The sequence below is a fragment of the Homarus americanus genome, unplaced genomic scaffold (genome assembly GCF_018991925.1).
Source record: "Homarus americanus isolate GMGI-L3 unplaced genomic scaffold, GMGI_Hamer_2.0 scaffold33468, whole genome shotgun sequence".
NCBI classification, from domain to species: Eukaryota; Metazoa; Arthropoda; class Malacostraca; order Decapoda; family Nephropidae; genus Homarus; species Homarus americanus.
The window spans coordinates 5,768,550-5,790,565 of NW_024714177.1; positions in this window are offsets into that span (position 1 = coordinate 5,768,550).

Here is a 22,016-nt window from a genome sequence, read left to right on the forward strand (position 1 = left end):
CACTTAACTTTCACTATGTCAGAAACATTTCTCGATTTTCTGTATTGTTCCTCTTAACATGACCAAGGTACTGCAGCCCCCTCCGCTCTCTCCCTCCATTATCTTGGTAAATAACGAGTTTTAAGTGAGTTCCTGTAACACACATCAGTTCTCCTTGTACCTCTCGGTAATATACAACATGACGCCAGCATACTAACGCAATGGCTTGTATCTTACATTTATATGTTGCAGTACAGGCGAGACATGTCAATCGAACTAGGCATTTCAACAAAGGAGTAGAACTAAGCTTTGCCACACAGGTAAGGCACAAGGATATGACCTGAGTTTATAGTACATAAGGCTTTGGGCTTTGGAGTTACTGTGTGTTCCTTCCACTGCCTGAATGAGCCACTAAAACAGGTCCCTCACCTCAGTTGTACACCACGCTCACCTCCCTCCCTCCCTCCCTCCCTTTCTCTCTCTTACCTTTTTCAATTATTTATACACCTTCACATCATTATTCTAAAACACCAGCAATTTGTATGTGTAAAGGTATGTGTGTATGGGGGGGGGCCTCTCCTATCTGCAAATAACGTACTGTACAATATCTGGAATATTTTTTTTCTTAAGCTCACCATTTGTTGTGAAATTTATTGTATGATTATTTTGAATTATGTCGCTCTGTGGACTACTTGCAAAGTATAACATCAACCCAACCCAACTCAACCTAACGTAGCCTATTTTATATTAGCCTATTCTAATATATACCTACGGGTACTTACGTGTCAGGCTAGTATCTACCTCTGGGTGTAACGTGGACTCATTTGAGGAATTGCAGCTCTAGACGTTGACTTTGGTGATATATAAAGGCACCTCGGGATTCTAGAGCAGGAGTGAGGCTGGCTCTTGCCTGCTTGTATTGACCCTCTGCTTGCCGCTTCTTCCCTGTTATCTGGTGTACCCTGCTGCCTCGCGGATGTACAGTGCCAGTGCAGGAGGGAGGCGGGGGAGATGTCAAGTTATCTGCAATACGTATTGTTGTATAGAGAGAGCAATAATTGTTGGAGTGAAATGCTGATCTGGTGAATAAGGTAATGGATGAATTCAGTGTAAATAATAGGGAAAATTTACGTTATGAAATGGGATTGGGGAAACATTAGATAAAATTCGTGACCGAGGTAATCCCTGAGAGTGAGCTGAAGCAGACTTAACAGTTTAGTTTAGTTCAAAGGCCAGTTGAGAGGGGAACCTCACATAGGATGAACCCAGGCAACCAGAGGCCGAGAAAAGAGCTGAGATAAGGGGGCCAGGACTCTGAAGGACGGTGGGAATATGTATGTTGTATGAGGAAGTTAGATCCCGTGTTCCCCTTTCAGTAGTGAAATTATTCTAAAGTTGTGTCATGTTGCCATATAATGATACACATATTGCAATGAAGTTAGTATCCCCAAACCCACCCATTATTAAAGCTAATTTAATAATTTACCACATAAGGTGAAATATGAACTGTAAAAATAAAAAAACAAATTCTTAAGACAGGTAAAACGGAGGAGCAAGGACAACATCTCCCACACGGGCGACACCTGTACCTGGACGTGCCTCAGTAGTTATTAGGTTATCACTCCACGCCTCTCCTCTAATCCATTCTGAAGATCGTCCCACTAAAAAATATATTGACTAAAATAAATGACTTTCTGTATAGTTCTTCATACTGTATTTTAAATTTTCCTAAGTACTTTTTGTATTGTAGTAAAAAAAAATGATACAACTTGTCACTACAATTAATTTTGAATATTTATGAACGTCATGCACGCACAAAGAAATTCCTCAGTGTATGTTTAACACAGCTTTTGGGGTTTCACACTATTTCGCTCACAGTTGAGGGGCCACATGTGTATCCTCTTACAAGACTTAGTCGGCTACAGCACTACTGGCCTAAATCTCTGCGACGTTGCTTGTTTTTTTCTTTATTGTTGTTTAAGTAGGACAAGTTGCATGTTGTCTCATGAACAGTGAATCATAGGATCCTTTAGTATATTTGTGTATATTATATCCGTGTTCCTCGTACCGAAGTGGACCTATTCTGTCAACTCCATACATCTTCTTGGCGCCCTCAGCGAGTGCATGCCTTCACTCTTATCCACTCAGCACAACTTGGGCATGTCAGGAGCTCTTAAAATTCATGACCCAATACATTGTGAGCTGAACTAATTTTTCGCATGATTTCTCTGGTTTTCTGTCCGAATTATAAAAGACTTGTACTAGAACCTGGGCCAGATATTGTAAACACACCCCAAGTTTATAGTTACACGGAATAGACAACTAATCTTCACTTACCTTGACAACTGACTTAGACAATTTAACTGAGTCACCTAAGATTAATAGTCGGGTCGGCCACCGTAGTGAGGTAACGGTTTTATTATGCAATAACTTTATTATACAACAGTTTTATTTTACAACAGCTTTGTTACACTACAGTTTTATAATACAACACCTTTATAGTACAACAGCATTATCATAAAACAGCTTTGTTATACAGCAGCTTTGTTAGATTAGAAACTAACGTTATCATTGACTGTAGGGGGGATCCGTTTTAGCGGGGTTGGGGTCACCACATATACCAGGTGGGTCAAGTGTAAACATTCAAAATGGCCAATTTCCATTGAAAAGCCAAATTTAAGGGATCAGAAGTTGGATTTTAGGACATCAAATGATACAATCGGATAGTCGACCTTTCTAACCCCTGTATCGGAAATTCTATTATATGTAAGAATCGGATTCCTGGTGGTCAGTCTTTATAGGGTGATCGGGGCGGGGAATGGAGTGGGGGGTGGGGGGGGTGGGGGTACTTTCTGGAGCTGGTCGTAGACGCTGTTTATTACGATAGTCTGTTTATGTGATCGAGCGGCCGTGTATACAAGAGTGTTTCTTGGTATTGTTTCTACAGCCTGCACCGCCTATACCACGTAATGGCGACTGGACGGACGGACTTGTGTAATCATGTTGCGTCACCCATTTGTAGATAATTAACATGGCAGTGAATAAATGTCTCATTATTTGATTGGTTTTGTGTAAGAAAAATAACGTTGATGACATTCGCTTAATAACTAATCAACGTAGTAGCTAACTTCTACCTTGTCAGTCACCTGTTCCCTCAACACTGCCTGGACATTTGACTTACTACACTACTGTCTTGTGTGGCTGACTGTATAATGGGGTAAGAAGGTACTGTAGGTGTAGCTTCTGGGTGAACATACCATTTGGTCGGTTGAGAAAGTTGATGATAAAAGTATTCACTATGTTCCGTAACTCTATCGATATGTCTCTCTTGATAAATGCTAGAACCATCTCTTGACACAATAACACATGTTCAGTTATGTAATAAAATGTAGTGGCACTTGCGGCAAATATCCTGATGACTTGTTTACAGATAATAGGTAGGTAGTAAAGTGTAAAGGCTCAATTTCATTAATGCTTATAATATCATGGAATCCCAGTTCACTATAATAAAATTTCGTCTTTGATGCAATTGTAATAACAATACCTTTCCTGAAACAATAGGATCAAAATGCCTGTTAAGTCCTGTTATCTCATTCAGTTATGAAATAAATGTATTTATGATATTATGAATGAAATTCTCAACCTTTGTTCAGCGTATAGGATTTGACACTCGGTGATAGCGATTGTGTGAACAAATGAAAGCTGTTCTAATAACCCCTTGTGTACAGTGATTCACCCTGTGGTATACTGTGTTGTATTATTTAAGGGAATAGGTCATCGTATTCAAAGAGTTAAGACCGTACTCAAGGGATTAAGGTATTGTACTAAAGGGGTTAAGCTGTCTTGTTAGGCTAGTTCATTGTACACAAGGGGTTAACATCGTACTCAAGGCGTTAAGTTATTGCACTCAAGGGGGCGACCTATCTTGGCAGCACCGCACTGAAGGGGTTATTACTAAACTATTCTTATTTGTATATACCACACATTGTAGTGAGACAAACATACGCGGGAGGAGTTCTTCACTACAACGAGTATCTCGAAACTCAAACGTACTATACTTGTCACTTGTATATTAGATTACAATTAATCATTAAAATTGCTATCGAGGAAGAACATAGCCTATAGGGTTGATAATAATTGGAAACATGACGTTGTAAGTAAAATATTTTTCGGTGATAACTCAAAGCGTTATTGTGATTGGGCTGTCGAGAAGAGTAAACGTATTTATGAGTGTTTGTTGTGGCTGCATATGTTTGTGTGGTGCTTCCCCGCGTCCCACAGACCGTCCTGGGTTAAGTCTCTCGTCTGGATTATTCAGTTGTCAATAAAGTTTGTTTACATATTGCTTGCTGGTGGTCTAAGAAGGGGCCCTATTGATTAATGTCCTCAGTATATGAAAATCCAAGCTGCCACGTGACTCCTGCATTTGTTCCATGTTTACCTGCCGTCGCTGCCAGCCGTATGAGACCTTGGTTTAACCGGTACCGAGGGACTGTGATCTATTCAACCAACTTGTTTTTTAGACGCGATAAATATAACGTCATGTGAGTTATAGAGTGAGACCTGGATACCACCGTGACTCACGAATGAATCCGAAGAGGGGAGGAGGACAACATCAGATTTAGTACAGTCGTTTCTATACTCTTGTTGATGTGTTATTGATGTTGTTGTTGAGGAGCTTCATTGATGTAGAAGCCAATATCATCAGTAAATTCAGGGGTTTCATTTTAGGGAGTTAATTGGCCATGGGTCCCTCTATCATCATTGTGCTTTAAAGGGCCAAAATTGCTTCTTCTTTTTTTTTCAAGGCCAGATTTCCGGTCAGAACTTGGGATTCCAAGATTTTTTTTTTGAGGTAGATCCTTCAAACTTTATAAATTCCTAATATGAACTAATTTGGAATAGCAGTAAAGGCAGTTTTCATATGGGGTGTAGGGTGACAGGTGTGGGTGTGTCTGGTGTGGGGTGACAGGTGTGGGGTGTCAGGTGTGGGGTGTGTGGGGTGTCTGGTGTGGGGTGACAGGTGTGGGGTGTGTGGTGTGGGGTGACAGGTGTGGGGTGTCTGGTGTGGGGTGTTTGGTATGGGGTGACAGGTATGGGGAGTTTGGTATGGAATATCAGGCGCATGGTGTCTGGTATAGGGTATCAGATGTGGGGTGTCAGGTGTGGAGATATACCTGGCGCTTGGTTATAGACTTCTCTCAGTGTGTCATACTCGACAGTGGTCCAGCTGACGCCACACTCAGGGTAGTATAAAAGTTAACTGTCGTTGTTCTTGATTGAGTATGTCCCATTATCTTGTATATGTTTTTGTAATGTTTTTGTAGTACTTTCGTTTGTGTTCACACTGATCAGCTGATGTTCCCCGTCGACCTTTGACAGAAGTTTAATTTGTTTCGATAATTCACTTGAGACGTTATATCTATTATGACTTCTTTGTTATTACTGATGTGAAGGTAATTTTACATTGGTGGGTTTTTATTTTATACCTGAAAAGACTGTCATCACACACACACACACACACACACACACACACACACACACACACACAGACTTCCACACAAAAACAACACCCCCTCCTAAACCCACCCACCTACCCACTCAGCACGTTAAAACGACAGGCAAGGGATGTGGGCAGATGGAAACATGATAGGAGTTGGGGGTTGGGTGGGGCTGGAGGAAGGGCAGACAAGCTAGTCAATACTCAACTTTCTATTCACAGCGGCGGAGGAAGAAGAGTCATCTAATATTTCTGGCTGCTGGTCGGGAGTCTCGGGGCAGTGTTGAGGTGAGGTTCGTCTCTCTCTCTCTCTCTCCCTCCCCAGCCAACCCTCCTCGCCCCCTCTCCCCCCCTCCAGCCACTCCGCCAGATGATGTTAGCTCTCTTGACTAGACTGAAATACCATTGTGTTTACCTTGAAATGGCTTATGTGTGTGTGTGTGTGTGTGTGTGTGTGTGTGTGTGTGTGTGTGTGTGTGTGTGTGTGTGTGTTTGATACATTATAAGGGCGCCCCTGCTGTTATTTACCGCTCTCGTTTCTTGCTAGTTGTGTTATTGTTGTTGTTTCTTGAGGGGGGTTGTGTCTTGTTATAGTTTTGTTTATTAATGTTTTTCCGTGGTGTCATTGGTGTTGTTGTTTGCTGTTGTTATTGTTATTATTGTTGTCACTTGTGTTACTCTCTTCAAACCTTACAATACAATACAAATAAGCGAGTTGGTGTTTTTCAATGGTGTTACTTTCCCCATATTTTTAATTAATTGGTGTTACTTACCTTGTATTTGTTATTAAGTGGTGTTATTTTTATTGTACCACATTTGTCAGTCACTAGTAATACAGTGTGATTGTGTGGCAGGTTTGCACTCATCGCTTGTACCTGTGTGGCAGTTTGGGACAGGGCGACTGGCAGTTTTCTGGGGCCTAAACCTCATCCTCCCTCTCCCGCCACGTGTACCAATCCCTACTGGCACTCTGGTGGGGAGGGGGCAAACCTGCAACACCCTGTTATATTCATCTTCCTTAGTACCAACCCCCTTCCCCCCTCCCACCCTTTCTCCCTCTCTCTCCTAAGGGACCTTCACACACACATGCCAAGTTTAACTTCGGTTGGGCCAAAGGTGTGAGAGAGAGCAGTTACCGCAAACAGACGCCGGGCGGACTTACAGAGATGCTCAGTTGAATTTAAAGCTTTTCTTCTTCATTTCTTCTTCTTCTTCTTCTTCTTCTTCTTCTTCTTCTTCTTCTTCTTCTTCTTCTTCTTCTTCTTCTTCTTCTTCTTCTCATCATCATCATCATCATCATCATCATCATCTTCTTCATTATATTCGCTCCATTCCCATTTCTGTGTGGGTCGGATGCAGGTGTGTAGGAACCTGTAAAGAGGAAACAAAAACAAGAGTGCTGCAAGAGAAATGTAGAAAGCAACATGAAAGCCTGAGCAACAAATAGAGATATCCACACATACCCGCTCACATCCTCAACTGGCATTCATATTATACAAAAGTGAGTCTCTGGTATCCACAGTCTTCATAACAACGCCCACTTTACGTATTCAGGGGCGTCGTTTAGGTTCTTATACCTTCACGTACAAAACAGTCATAGTTAATAACAAGTTCTGCAATGTTTGTTAAAAGTGATGGTGTATATTTAGTGTTGTAACTCATTTTATTAATGTGTGTTGTTAATCCTACATTACTTTCCATTATTTTATTTTTATGGTTTCACAATAAGTGGAAGATAAGAGTTTATACTTTCGCTTCGTTTAGCTACACGTAATATATTTTTCATTTCTGGTTTAAAAAATCTGTTTGTATGTTTGGTAAAAGTTTTCAACGTTTGTTTTTGTAAGAGTTTCATTTTCTATGCTAGATGTAGGCGGAACTTTAGGTTTTAATGTAAACGATAACTCATTTCCAGTCGCCTTTGTCCTCTTCTGGGAACTGAGGTTATTTCAACGACCAAGTTTCTCCGGGTTCTTTATGTTTACTAAGAATGTACGTCCGTGTGTGTTCCTCACCAGCACCAAGTTGGTGATAAAGAAATTCCATTGAATATGTTGTTGTGAAACCATTACGCTTGCTAGATAGAGAGATAGATAGATCGATCGATAGATAGATAGATAGATAGATAGATGAATGAATTGATGAACACATAGATGGATGAATAGATACATTGATAAATAATGCAGTTGTAGTGTCATTTTCCCCAATCTACACTTCAACTCCTCCCCTCCCTTCTCTCTCCCTCTCTCTCTCTTCAGTAACCTCGTGCCTGCAGCGTCTTCATGGTATAAATTTAGGGTAGGGGCAGGCGTCTTCATCAGCAGGGTGTTGCCTCCCGCTCGGGGATACTCGGCGGTAGTGCATCTGTTTAATCTAGTAATGTGCTCGCTCCTCTCCTGTTAATTTTGAGAGCAACACTCATTAGGCAGAGTGACTAAAATAGATTACATGCAGTATCCAGGGTGGTGGGTGGGTGTCCCCCTGCACCTAGCCATTGTGTGTTGCCTGGGGAGGTGGGCAGGTAGGGGAAGAAGGGCAGGGAGCATAGAAAGGGAAGTCTTAGAAGGTAAAGGGGACGGAAAGTAATAAGGAAAGGAGACTTGAAAGGAGGAGAAGGGAACCAGACGAAGTAAAATGGGGATTAGAAGAAGAAGAGTATAGAAGTGGACAAGTGTTGGTTAAGGAGGGTGAGAAAATTTAAAGGGGAATGGGGGCTGAGGCATAACATGGGTAATGAGAGAGAAAGAGAGAGACAGGGAGAGAAATTGAGGATTAGTGGAGATGAGGAACAAAGGAAGGAGATAGCCAGAAGATTAATGAAGAATTTTCAGACTAATCCTGTCAATGGGAGGTTGGTCACACTCGCCTCGGTTAGTTAAGGTTGTTATTGAAGATGGAGAGCCACAGGGCACCATAGACAAAACTCTCACTCTGTTTGGGTCAACATAAAGAGAGAGTAACGTGACTCAGAAACAATCTTAAGGGACGTCTTTATTTTTATATTCTTAAGCTTAGATTAGTGATTGAAGTATGGCACTATCGTAGTTCAATACATTACAAACACGCTTTGAACAAAGGTGCTGTGATCTGATGAAAACTTTATTTAATGTGTTGCGCAAGTGAATTATGTACGTCAGCGAAGGCGGTCCAGGCTTTTAAAATGAGTCTAACTTTACAAAAAAATTCTTTTCGTACAAAAATCGACTTCCATTTTACACAGTAGTTCAGGTTAGCTCCGCTGTAACTCAAGGCAGCTGTATCGTGTGACTGACTCTCATTCTCAGAAATTCCACATTACATGAGTCGTTGCTCCACCTAACGGTTATGAAGGAGTCTTTGGAATTTATGGAAATTGTCGCCCTTCAACCCATGATCGAGTGAGGTTGATTGACGAAACATATAACTGGTTATTTATGTTGTACAGTACAGTAGTGAGAGGACTGGCGCTGCTGTAGGTCGCAAGCTTTTATTTTTGTATACTTACAATTTACAACCACATGTGCGTAAAGCATACTGTATGTATGAAAGCTTGGATGTGTTCGTTTATCAGGTCCAGGCATCTGTGCGTGCTTGTGGCCACTTCTGCCTTGTAAATTACCAAATTACTGTGTAACGTTTTATGAATAAATGATGAGCAATTAGACTGTTCAAGCGAATATATATATATATATATATATATATATATATATATATATATATATATATATATATATATATATATATATATATATATATATATATATATATATATATATATATATATAAACACGATGTATAAATGAAGCATAAGAACGAATGTACAACATTGCCAAGAATCATTGGACAAAAACACTGAAAAAAACAATAAAACGTAATCCACTAAAATGATTGGTACTGTGTCGTCACGCCACAGGAACACGCTAGTAGCTAATAGCTGTTGAAGGGAGTGAGAGTTACTAGTGGTGATGTACACCCCGTCAGCCTGGCTTTATTTACTGTAAACATGGCGCGCCTTGCTCTCATAAATTAGACATCTCGGCAGCAACGCAACACAACGTTACTCTGATTTATCAAATAGACTTAAGGCTGTTCAACAGGCGTCCATGTTCAGATACGAGTTCTCAGATACGATTTCCTAGTTACTAGGTATTCACCGCCAGCGCTGTGCGTGTGAGGCTTGTTCATCTGTTTAGTGGATGTGATACTAAATAATGTATATTACAAACAGTACTACGGCCGCACCACCACGCTTGTACTTACACACGTGGGGTCACCCCAGACTGAGTGAACGCACAGATATTGTTTGACGACATTAAGTTCATTAAAACCAGACTATAGTGTTTTTATTGTTCGTTACAGTGTTCCACCCTTCTCAGTGTACACACCTCGTTCTTTATATTTATTGATCTCATCTTATACACGTTATTGAGTATCATGTTCAATAAAAGCTGGGCTGTAGCGAGACGTATTAACGGAGGCAGTCATAGTGCTGTCGCGTACTGGCAGTTTTTGTGTGAAGCTTCTCTTCAGGCAGTTAATGCCATTTAACAAAACAGCTAATAAAAGGAGAGAAAAGCTTCGTGGCGCATTGGTTAACTGTCTCCTATCTACAGCTAGAGTACTGAGGCTCGACTCTGGATGGTGGGTAGGGACGGCTAAGTGTTAGTTGGCAGAACGTGACCAAAAGTAACCATCATCGATTCTTGTGCCTCACCTTAACTAAACCCTTTCACCTTGGGTATGTTGTGTATTAACATAGTGAATTTTGAAGTAACATGAACGCTCTCGGTATTGATGTGGCGTGGAGTGTAGCATTGATCACCGATATGGATGTTATTGCATCCTTCATAAATAATTTGTTGCAAGTATTCCTACATTTATAATTACCAAGAGTTGCTAATAAGTATTGTTGAGATAGTTATTACCTTTATTATATTGTGAAGGTTGTTACCACCACCACCACCACCACCACCACTGTTTGAAATTAATAATAGTTACCCTAGTAGTTCTCTTCGTGGTAATTCATCATTTGTGTATTACTACCAGAAGGACCTGAACCATTGTTCTGGACACTTTATGCCGGTGCTGTTGTAAGTGGTTACCTGTGAGTGCTCCCGTGGCAGCTTATGAATGGTCAAAATGAAAAATGTATGACTGGTAAAGACAGCCCGAGAAAGAAGGTTATGAATGGAGGGACAGGGTCGCCACCCCTCAGACAAGAGGATAGCACCATGATTGATTGATTGAAAAGAGATAAGCTCCCTGTAGCCTCCCTTTTTGATGACTTACCCGGGCTTCACATACCCTCACCAAACTCTTCAGATTTAACCCATACCCTTCACTAATACTGTATTCCCTCTCACTGCCTCTACCCACTTACCTTCCCCTCCTCCTCTTACTCGTCTTATGCTCTCCAGTGCCCCAGTTGTTGGGTTCCTTGGCTCGGAAAAATCAGGTGTACAGGTCGAGGGTACAGTGTTGGCTGAGAGGTGTTTTTTGTGTTAATTTGGTAACACTGTGGCCACTATCAAAGGTTTGTATTTGTCATTCTTGTAACGCTGTAGCCACTATAGAGTGTTTCCGTTCGTATTTGTGGTAACACTGTAACCACAATCAAGTTCTTTTATTCGTCGTTTTGGTAACACTGTAGCTGTGAGTGTTTTAACTATATTTTTTATATTACTGTGGGCACCATCAATTGTTTTACTCGTCATTCTAGTACCACTGTGGCTACAATCGTTTTACTCTTCAGTCTGGTAACACTGTCTCCATCATCGAGTGTTTTACTCATTCTGATAACTCGATGGCCATGGTCTCTTTACCTATCATTCTGGTAATACTGTGGAGACAATCCAATATTTTTAACTTCTCGTACATGGTAACACTGTGATCACCATTAGGTAGTTTTATTCGTCGCTCTGGTAACACCGGCCACCATGACACCAACACTTTGAATTTTTTATTAGTTATTTACTATGTCAATATGAGTGCGTGGTGAGGCCGCCTCCACACATACATACCGTGATAACTTTCCATTACGTCGACAACCTTTTAAGTAATGTAAGCAAATATTTGAGGCCACGATTTTATTACACGTGGTCAAAAGCTTCCATGATAGAGTCAGCATGTGCAAGGTGGTGGGGAGGGTGTGTAGGATGGTGGGGGAGTGTGTGTAGGATGGTGGGGGGAGGGTGTGTAGGATGGTGGTGGAGAGGGTGTGTAGGATGGTGGGAGAGTGTGTGGAGGATGGGGGGGGGGGGGAGTGGGAGGGATGTGGAGGTGGAGGTGTGTGTGTAGGATGGTGGGCGGAGGGTGTGTAGGATGGTGGGGGAGGGGTGTGTGGTAGGATGGTGGGGAGGGGTGTGTAGGATGATGGTGGGTGGAGGGTGTGTAGGATGGTGGGGAGGGTGTGTAGGATGGTGGGGGAGGGTGTGTGGATGGTGGGGAGGTGTGTGTAGGGTGTGGGATGGTGGGGGAGGTGTGTGGGCTGGTGGGTGGGTGTGTAGGGATGGTGGGGGAGGGTGTGGGATGGTGGGGAAGGGTGTGTAGGATGGTGGGGGAGGGTGTGTAATGGTGGGAGGGTTAGGATGGCAGGGGAGGTGTGTGGGTGGTGGTGGGGAGGGTGTGTAGGATGGTGGGGGGAGGGTGTGTAGGATGGTGGTGGGGAGGGGGTGTGTAGGATGATGGGGGGTGTGTAGATGGTGGGGGAGGGTGTGGAAATGGTGGTGGAGGGTGTGTAGGATGGGGAAGGGGAAGGGTGTAAGGATGGTGGGGGTGTGTGATGGTTGTGAGGATGGTGGGAGGAAGGTGTGGATGGTGGGGAGGTGTGTGGATGGTGGGGGGATGGTGGGGAGGGTGTAGGATGGGAGGGTGTGTGGATGGTGGGGAGGGTGTGTAAAATGGTGGGGAGGGTGTGTGGGATGGTGGGGAGGTGTGTGTAGGATGGTGGGTGGGGGGGTGTGGGATGATGGGGAGGGTGTGTAGGATGGTGGGTAAGGATGGTGGGGAGGGTGTGTAGGATGGTGGTGGAGGTGGGTGTGTGGATGGTGGGGTGGGGAGGGGTGTAGGATGGGGTGGGGTGAGGGGTGTGTAGGATGATGGGGGTGAGGGTGTGTGGGATGATGGGTAAGATGGTGGGGAGGGTGTGTAGGATGGTGGTGGAGTGGGTGTGTAGCATGGTGGGGAGGTGTGTGGATGAGGGTGTGTGGATGATGGAGGTGTGTAAGATGGTGGGGGAGGGTGTGTAAAATGGTGGTGGAGGGGTGTGTAGGATGGTGGGGAGGGTGTGTAGGATGGTGGGTGGGAGGGTGTGTAGGATGGTGGGTGGGGAGGGTGAGGATGATGGGGGGGTGTGAAGGATGGTGGGGAGGGTGTGTAGGATGGTGGTGGAGAGGGTGTGTAGGATGATGGGGGAGGGTGTAGGATTATTGGGGGTAGGTGTGTAGGATGGTGGGGGGTGTGTAGGATGGTGTGTGGGTGGTGGAGAGGGTGTGTGGGATGGGGGAGGAGGGTGTAGGATGGTGGGGGACGGTGTGGGGATAATGGGGGACAGGGGTAGGATGGTGGTGGAGAGGGTGAGTAGGATGGTGGGTGGGTGTGTAAGATGGTGGGGAGGGTGTGAGGATGATGGGGAGGGGGTGGGATGGTAGGATGTAGGATGGTGGGGGAGGGGTGGTGGGGGGTGTGTGGTGGGGGGGGTGTGATGGTGGGGGGTGTGTAGGATGGTGGTGGAGAGGGTGTGTAGATTGATTTTGATTTTGCCGCTTACAGCGGCTACTTTAGTGTGCACCCCACACGCATCCTGTGAGCGGTAGCGCAAAAGGATTACAGAGTAGAGTTTACAAAGGGTCATAATAATTAACCCCCGTTGTCAGGATATATTGGCACTGAATGTTACACAGTATTTCATTTACATTATTTGTTTAGTTCTATACATAAAGGGTAACTTATTCACAACTGAGCGAGTACAGGAGTGTGAGGCAGTATGTCTGGCCTCACACTTTGTTATTCACATTTACGTGAGAGGGTGTGTAGGATAGTGGGGGGAGGGTGTGTAAGATGGTGGGGGAAAATGAGAAGATGTGAGGATGGAGGGAAGAGGAAGGTGTTTAGGAAGGAGAGACGGAGGGAAAGAATGGGAGAGCATGTAGGGTTGAGGGAAGGGGGTGTGTAAGATGGAGGGGGAGGATGGGAGAAGTTAGGAGATGGGATGAGGATGGCAGGGGATGGTGATGATGGGGGAGGATGGTGATGGAGAGGGAAGATGATGGTGACGGTGACGATGGAGGAAGGATGGTGACGATGGAGGAGGATGGTGATGATGGGGGAGGATGGTGACGATGGAGGAAGGGTGGTGACGATGGAGGGAGGATGGTGATGATGGGGAGGATGGTGATAGGGAGGGAAGATGATGGTGATAGGGGAGGATGGTGACGATGGACGATGGAAGGGTGGTGGTGACGATGGAGGGACGGATGGGAGGATGATGATGATGATGGGAGGATGGTGGTAATGGAGGAGAACAAAGGTTAAATATTTCAGGTGATGGTGATGACACTTGGTCGTTTCAGGGTCCCGTCAACCCCCAACACCACATGTGTCGATCGTCACGGGTGGCAGTGAAGGCCTAGGTAGAGGTACAGTGACGGGTGAGCAGTGAGGCCCAGGTAGAGGTACGAGTGACAGTGACCAGGGTGGCAGTGAGGGAGCCAGGTAGAGGTGAGTGACAGGTGGCAGTGAGGGGCCAGGTAGAGGGTACGAGTGACACCAGGTGGCAGTGGGGGCCCAGGTAGAGGTACAGTGACGGGTGGCAGTGAGGGCCCAGGTAGAGGTACAGTGACGGGTGGCAGTGAGGGGCCAGGTAGAGGTACAGTGATGGGTGGCAGTGAGGGGGCCAGGTAGAGTGTAAGGTAGACGGGTAGCAGTGAGGGCCCAGGTAGAGGTACGAGTGACGGGTAGCAGTGAGGGCCCAGGTATAGGTACGAGTGATGGATGTCAGTGAGGGCCCAGGTAGAGATAAGAGTGACGGATGTCAATGAGGGCCCAGGTAGAGATACGAGTGACGGGTAGCAGTGAGGGCCCAGATAGAGGTAAGAATGACGGGGAGGATTGCAATGGTGTTCATTCTAAAACGACCTGACACTCACCGTGGATGTAACACAGGGTGAAGGACACAGCATACATGGCTTCCTTATGGCCCCAACCAAACCCAACCCTTCCTTCCTTCCTTCCTTCCTTCCTTCCTTACCCCCTCTTCCCCTCCGTCTCCCCTACCTTTCCTCTACCCCCCCTTGCTCTCCCTCCCTTTCTAGTTTACGAAGTGGTCAAGTATTCCATTTTTCCACTTCCCCAACTGCTGATTGCCCAATTTCGGAGTTGGAACTCAAGTAATTAGGATTTTTGTTTTCATCGTGTGGGGAAGGGGGTGCGTACGGAGGAGGGTGACACGTTTTTTTGCCAACAATATTTCATGTGTTGATTGAGAGCTAATTCATGGACGAAATTTATACTGGCGTGTATTTTCACGTTTCAAATTAATCCAGGGACGGGTAAAAAGAAGATAAATTGGGGTTGTGCAGCTCGTCTGAGGATATTTGGTTGATGATATGTGATGTTGGATCATGATTTTTTTTTATTTATAGATATTACGTTTTTTCAGGATATTACGAAATGAAATACCAGGTTGCGAGGCCATCTTCTTATAAAAGATTATGGTGTATACACAACATTTTGTGTATACACAACAAATGTGTCAACAACGTCTGTGCTATTTCAAAATAGATACATGAAAACTGTACCGCCTTCATTGAAATTTTTTTTTTCATATATTATGAAGTTAGAAAAAAAAGGTTAAAATCCTGAGGGGCCAGTAATTCTGTGATCAGCAGCGTCATGAATTTACACTGCTGCATTATTGCCAGATATTAAAAAGAAATAAAATATAAAGGCAGCCTGCCATAAGTTTTGGATTTGTGAAAACATACCATGATTTACTGCGTATAACAACTAGCTATATTTTTTTTCTGTTTGCCCGGCGTCAAGCGTTTTTGTATAAAAGTATAAGTTAGTAAACTGGAAGTCATGAAAAAAATCTGATGATTGGAATTTACCATTAATACTCGTATATTCGTCAGGTATAAACAGTACAGTGTCCCAGGTGAGTGATTAATTTTTTTTGTGTGTGAGAGAGAGTAATCAAGAACTTATTCCTAAACCTGCACACATCCATATAACATAGTAATCGCTAACTGAAGGACTGACCCTGGCCCCTACCATGAACGACAAATAGTCACTACAGGGTTGTGTGGTGTGAGAGCTGGCTCCGGGACACATAGGTTTCCTGAGTCATAATCTAACAGGTCGGGTCTTTTACGCTGGGTAGCTCAGTAGTACCGGTCTCCTGTCACATGCACCTTGACCAACACACACACACACATACACACTTGATCGTAATCGGAGTGCCTGTGGTGAGAGGAGCGTTAGACCTGGCTTACTAACAGGGCTTACTCAGGCGTAAATCCCCGTTGAAGCTCTTAGTGGCTGTATGAAAAGCGAGCGAGTATCCGAGGCTGTTGTTGTCATGTGTAGCAAGTACGAGTGTAGGGACAACTGTGGGTGTAGTACTGTGAGTATGGCGGGTACAGTATAGTGTACTGTATGTGACTCATATCGTAAGGAGTATCATGGAGTCACTCATGGGTAAGGAAGAGTTCGTATTGATAAATTGTTTACTTACAAAGAAAGATAAAAGTTGGTGCTTGTGATGAGGTAAAAATTAAAGCCCTGTGGGGAGTAATGACGATATATGGAAGGCTGTCGAGAACCACAATGAGGGAAGCAACTCTTGTGTGAGAATTAACGGTGAGTGATTTGTAAATAACCGGAGGAGTGCCCCAGGGGGTTGTGGTATCACTCCTGTTGTTTTAATGTCCTCATGATCGCCGTGTCTCAGGTTTTATAGGGAGGTTACAGTCAGTTGAAGAGGTTTAGATAGTTCAGTACAGTGAGCGGCCGTGTAGTCCTCGCGGACAAAGACTCTCTCACTTCAACGTAGAATTCATGTCACGTGTCTTGGGAAGTTGAAAGTTACCAAATAAACCGTTCTACCAAAATTATAACCGCACCTCCATTTCAACCACAGAAACAAGTTTTAAAATGAATTACTTTGGTTAAAAAAATAATAACCTAGTTGTTGAAGACTAAAACACAGGCTAGCGTTAGTAACAATATGATCGAAGTGAGATTATCTGAAAGTAAAATAATGATATAAGAAATAATCCAGTTTATCTATTTTATAAAACTCGTATTTTTTTTATTTATTCCTTTTCGTTCAGTCTAATTCTCCCTCGTTAGAATTTCACAGAATTTATTATTACTGATGTCAGCCTAAACACCATGCCTCTGTTGTGTTAATAAATGATCAACCCAGCAGGTAATGTTTTAATACAATTATACAGACTTGAGAAGGGTAATAATTTTGTGATGTGAATAACATAAATAAACCATAAGGTGATTAAAACCCAAAGTTACCACAAGGTAGAAATTTTTAACAAGTCAGGTTATTTTTATTAAGTGTTAAATTTGTGATTTCTTAGGGGCGTGTGTGGAGTATTTAACATTCAATTAAGTATTACTGGTTAGGTTAGGTTAGGTTAGGTTAGGTTAGGTAAGGTAAGGTAAGGTAAGGTAAGGTAAGGTAAGGTAAGGTTAGGTTAGGTTAGGTTAGGTTAGGTTGGGTTAGGTTACGTTAGGTTAGGTTAGGTTAGGTTTGGTTAGGTTAGGTTTAAAACACAGGAACATGCTGTAGGTCGATGAGAAACTGTACCTGGGTGAGGAAATTAAGGCTGAGGTCAGGATGTAAAATTGCCAGCCGGTTTCAACTTTACATTTAATGAGGAAAGTTGATAGTGATGGTGCCTGCGCCTGTCTTGCCCCAACACCTCATACCTCTATCTACTCCGTGTCTGCCCCGTTAATAGATAGATAGATAAATAGATAGATAGACAGAGGGATAGATAGATATAATTATAAAGGGCAAGTGGATAGATAGTTAAAAGAAAAGACAAATAGATATACAACAGGTAGAATTATGAAAGACAGATGAAGATAGATAGATAGATAGATAGATAGATAGATAGATAGATAGAATTATGAAAGACAGATGAAGATATATAGATAGATAGATAGATAGGTGGATAATGGGCAAAATATAGATTAGGATTGATGTATTGAAAGAGGAGAGAGAATGAGTGAAAAGAGAGAGAGAGAGAGAGAGAGAGAGAGAGAGAGAGAGAGAGAGAGAGAGAGAGAGAGAGAGAGAGAGAGAGAGAGAGAGAGAGAGCGCCCTGAGCCCTTGCATATAATTATCACTTAAACGGGTAATTTGTAACACTTGCCGTCCCGGGTTTTACACATCAGAGGCATAACGAGAAAAGACGCGACACATATTTAATTCAGTACACGAGCACATAAGATAATTTTATTTCAGTTTAGCTACAATATACTGCAGTGTACTTTTTCGTCTTGTGTTTTATTCTTTACACCTTGAGATGTTGTTTCCCCTCGGAGCAGTTTGGGGAATCAATGTTGGCTCCTTGAGTATGATGACCCGGACCCTTTGAGTATGATGACCCGGACCCTTTGAGTATGATGAACTTAACCGCTGTAGTACCATAAAACATATTCTTCAACTACGAGGACTTTAGAACCCATACAGTCAAGTCGTGAGGTTCCTCCTACTCAAGAGGTTAGGTTCTTCGTACTCGAGGGTTATATGGTCCTCTTTCTCATGGTGTTAAGGTCTTAGAACTCAAGGGGTTAGTGTCTTTGTACTCAAGGGATTAGGTCCGTCGTTTTTAAGGGTTAGGTCCTAGTACTTTAATAGGTTAGAATTTTGGTACTCAAGGGTTTTACCAGGTGGACTGATGTGTGTCAAACCCAGCAGCCGACTCGAGGAACTTACTATAGTGTCGTGTGTGTTCTGATCTTCTCTACTCTTCTCATAACAAAGGTGAGATGATCCTTCTTTGTGTTTGTGGATCCGTAAATTTAATTAATTTTCCAGTAATTTAAATCCGTCAAGTACAGACTCGGATCTATGCATCAGTGATATACCCTGACCAGTCTAGTTGGTGGAGCAGGTGTAAGTCATTTCGCTCATAATGACTTATTTTATGTTGTTGAGATATACTGTATATAAATACTGTACACGCTTTAATGAATGTTGAGGTGACGTTAAGGGCGGTGATGGGAAAAGCCCTCTGCCGAATTCTTCAAATTTGTAACAATAATTGCACGAAAATAGCTTTGAACAGCAATATTGAATGTTATTAGCAATGTTATGCTTGTGTTTAGGATAGAGACAAGACAGAAGGATGACAGGCTACACTGAGACCCACCAAAGTTTACAATGTATTCTTAAGTTACTTAAATAACCTCTGCCCACCCGAGCCTTATGGAACACTGTAATTAGTGAGACAATTTAGGGAACAAGAAATGGTGTCATCATGCAAGATGATTGGCGGACAAATATGCTCACATGAGAGAGAAAATAAAGTTTTAACACCAGGCGTATTTGTCCCCCACTTGAACGTATTCTTGAAAACCTGAGGCCCTTGACCCAGGACCTGTGCCCCTGCGTGTAGGGACACTCTAGTGAGGGTGAAAATCGGTAAGCTAAAAACAAGAATTTTTAATGGGAAATTATTCCCTCGCAGAAGCCATGTGGGGTAAGCTATATATCGGGCAGTGAGTCAGGAAGAGCAGCCACGGGGTTGACTCTACAGCCACAACTGTGGACGTATCAACCACAAGGTCAAGCTGACAGAGACGAGAACCTATCTTGTACAATTGGTCAAGTTGGTTTTACATTACTACCAACACCAGCCTCTTTAACTGTACACACAAATGTTATACTTGACATTTAACAATAAAGTTATGTATATCTCTGACACGATTTATTTTCCCTGATTGTGGTAAATATATCAACAGCAGCAACTAATTTACCTCTAAATTATTCGCTTATTTTGTACGGAATGAGTGTTATCCAGTCCTGATGTGCCGTGCTTTTCACATTAGATTTTATTGCCAGAGTGATAAGTACAATTAGCTTCGTTACTCGTCCGTATAAATATCACTTACAGGCGGTAACAGAGCAATAACTCACACGAGATTGAACCATTTGTGAACAGATGTATTTGTTTACAGTCAGTCAAGATAATGATACAAAAATACGGACTTAATTCACGTCAGCTTCAAATTGAATAGTGAAAAAAATTGTGTCAAGTGATTAAGGAGTGATCACTAGTTTAACCCAAGACCTCTTTTATTAAACACTAAAAACCATAAGGGCAGAAGGTATCAGGGCGGGTCATGAGGTGTTCTTCAGGTTGACAAAATCTCTTGTTCCTAAAGAGCACTGTTCTGTTTAGGGCGTGTGTCTATCGCCTTGAATTCCAGGGGTAGTATTATAACTATTGGGTCAGTGTGTCAGTTATAGCTACTGAGTGTAGCACAAATATCCACGTGGCTGGCGTAGCAAACAACTTTTTCATCCAGAGTTCATTGTGTTAATTTTGCCACCAGACTTCACATCTCTTGTGTGTGGAAATGGAAATGCATCAACATTTGAGAATTTGTATTAACACAGCTGTACACTAACACACGCTCTGCTCACATCACCAAATTAGAGAAAACTTAGAAGATCCGTCAGTCCATCTTCCTCTTAGATACTATTAATTTAGTTGTTATTGATTTTACCTTATTACTAACTTGAATTATAAATAAGCTCAAAGTCTAGCTTCCTAGTCAACTGTATTCGTTGTGCCAGTAGGAGGGAGTGTCGAGTGAAGACCTGCCTGTCATGCACCACAAGTACCCAGCCTAATCACAGCGGCTCACCCTCCACACACAGCTAAAGATTTCCTCACAAGTGCGCCACAAGACCCTTTCCAGTATCCTTGTGAATATTTTATCCAATTACCGAGTCTGTTAAAGCGTCTGGTGAGGGGAGGGGAAGGGTGGTAGTAGGGTGACCGGGGTACTCTAGGATATCTCTAGGATCAGCATACATGGTGGACTCAGCAAGAGGTCCGCATTATATAAACTTAATGTTACTTAATTCTACCTTCGTCTGAGGCCCTGTGTTAATTGTGATCGTAATTCGCTAAGCCAACGCACTAAACCTTTGACCCTTGTGAAGTACAGGAGTAGTGTACCCCGAGCTGCGATCCCCGGAAGTTGTAGTGAAGTATTATCCCCATGAAAACCCTGACTTATTAATATTAGTTAAGAGATAAAGGAATGACCGATCAGCAGTCATTGTTCAAGTTTGTTATCATGCGAACTGTAGATCGAGTATAAATGAGAGTTTTTGTAAGTTTGATGACGTGTTAAGGGAACATACTCTACGTTACATGTAAAGATTGATTACAAGATAAAAAGAGAAGAGAGTGATGTGGTAGTACGGAAGTCACGGTAAACTGTGTGGATGGCAAAATGGAGTAAAAAGTTCTGACGGAATACTGTATATAAAAACGCGTTGGACTGGAGAGAGAGAGAGAGAGAGAGAGAGAGATTGGATTAAAGAACGAACAAATTAAAATAATATTTAAAGAGGAACTTAATGAGTGTGTGATAGGAAGTGTAAGTCATGGAAATAGTGAACTGAACCAGTTACCTGTTTACTGATACTCACACATTTAAAGAGAGGTAACGCTATCATCCCTGTCTCTCTCCCGGGTCATAATTACAACGTTACGTTCAATAGCATATATTTAACGAGTGTCAGGATTAACGAACCGCTTTGTTTTTAATCTACAAAGATATTTCCATTGTTAAAATCACCTGTTTAACGAGCGTCAGGGTTAACGAACCAGTTCACTTTTTTTTTTAGTTATAATGGCTGGGATATTTTGCCGTGAATTTCTCGATCGGAAAATTGAACCCGAAAACAGTAAAATTGGTGTCATGAACTCACAGGGTAAAAAAAGAACAACAACGGTGTGATATTGGACGTGTATATTGTGTGTTAAATTGTTGGAGTGGGACTGTGTCCAGCAACTGTGTATGCATACACGTTCATACACAGGTATACATACATGCATATGTAGGATTGTGCTGTTCTGCAGTATTGTAATTCAGGGATGAAGATATCAGTGCTTTCATACAAGCATACACATTCGGTGGTGTATAAACACGGGATATGTAGACACGAATATACACATTCACATCCAACGTAAACACACACACACACACACACACACAGTCAAGAAGATAGTCATCCAAAACGAGGAATCAGGTAGTTGAGGAGTACTGCTTGAGGAGGGACTTGACCGGGTGGTGAGTTTACGCTAGACTGGTGACGATGCGGTGGGGGGAAGACTGCTCTCTCTCTCTCTCTCTCTCTCTCTCTCTCTCTCTCTCTCTCTCTCTCTCTCTCTCTCTCTCTGTCCACCCCTCCTTTCACCCACTCTTGTTAACACCAACCTGAAGGTGCACAACACACACCCCTCCACTACCTACGTACTTCTCCCTCTGCTTACTTACATAAAATTTAAAC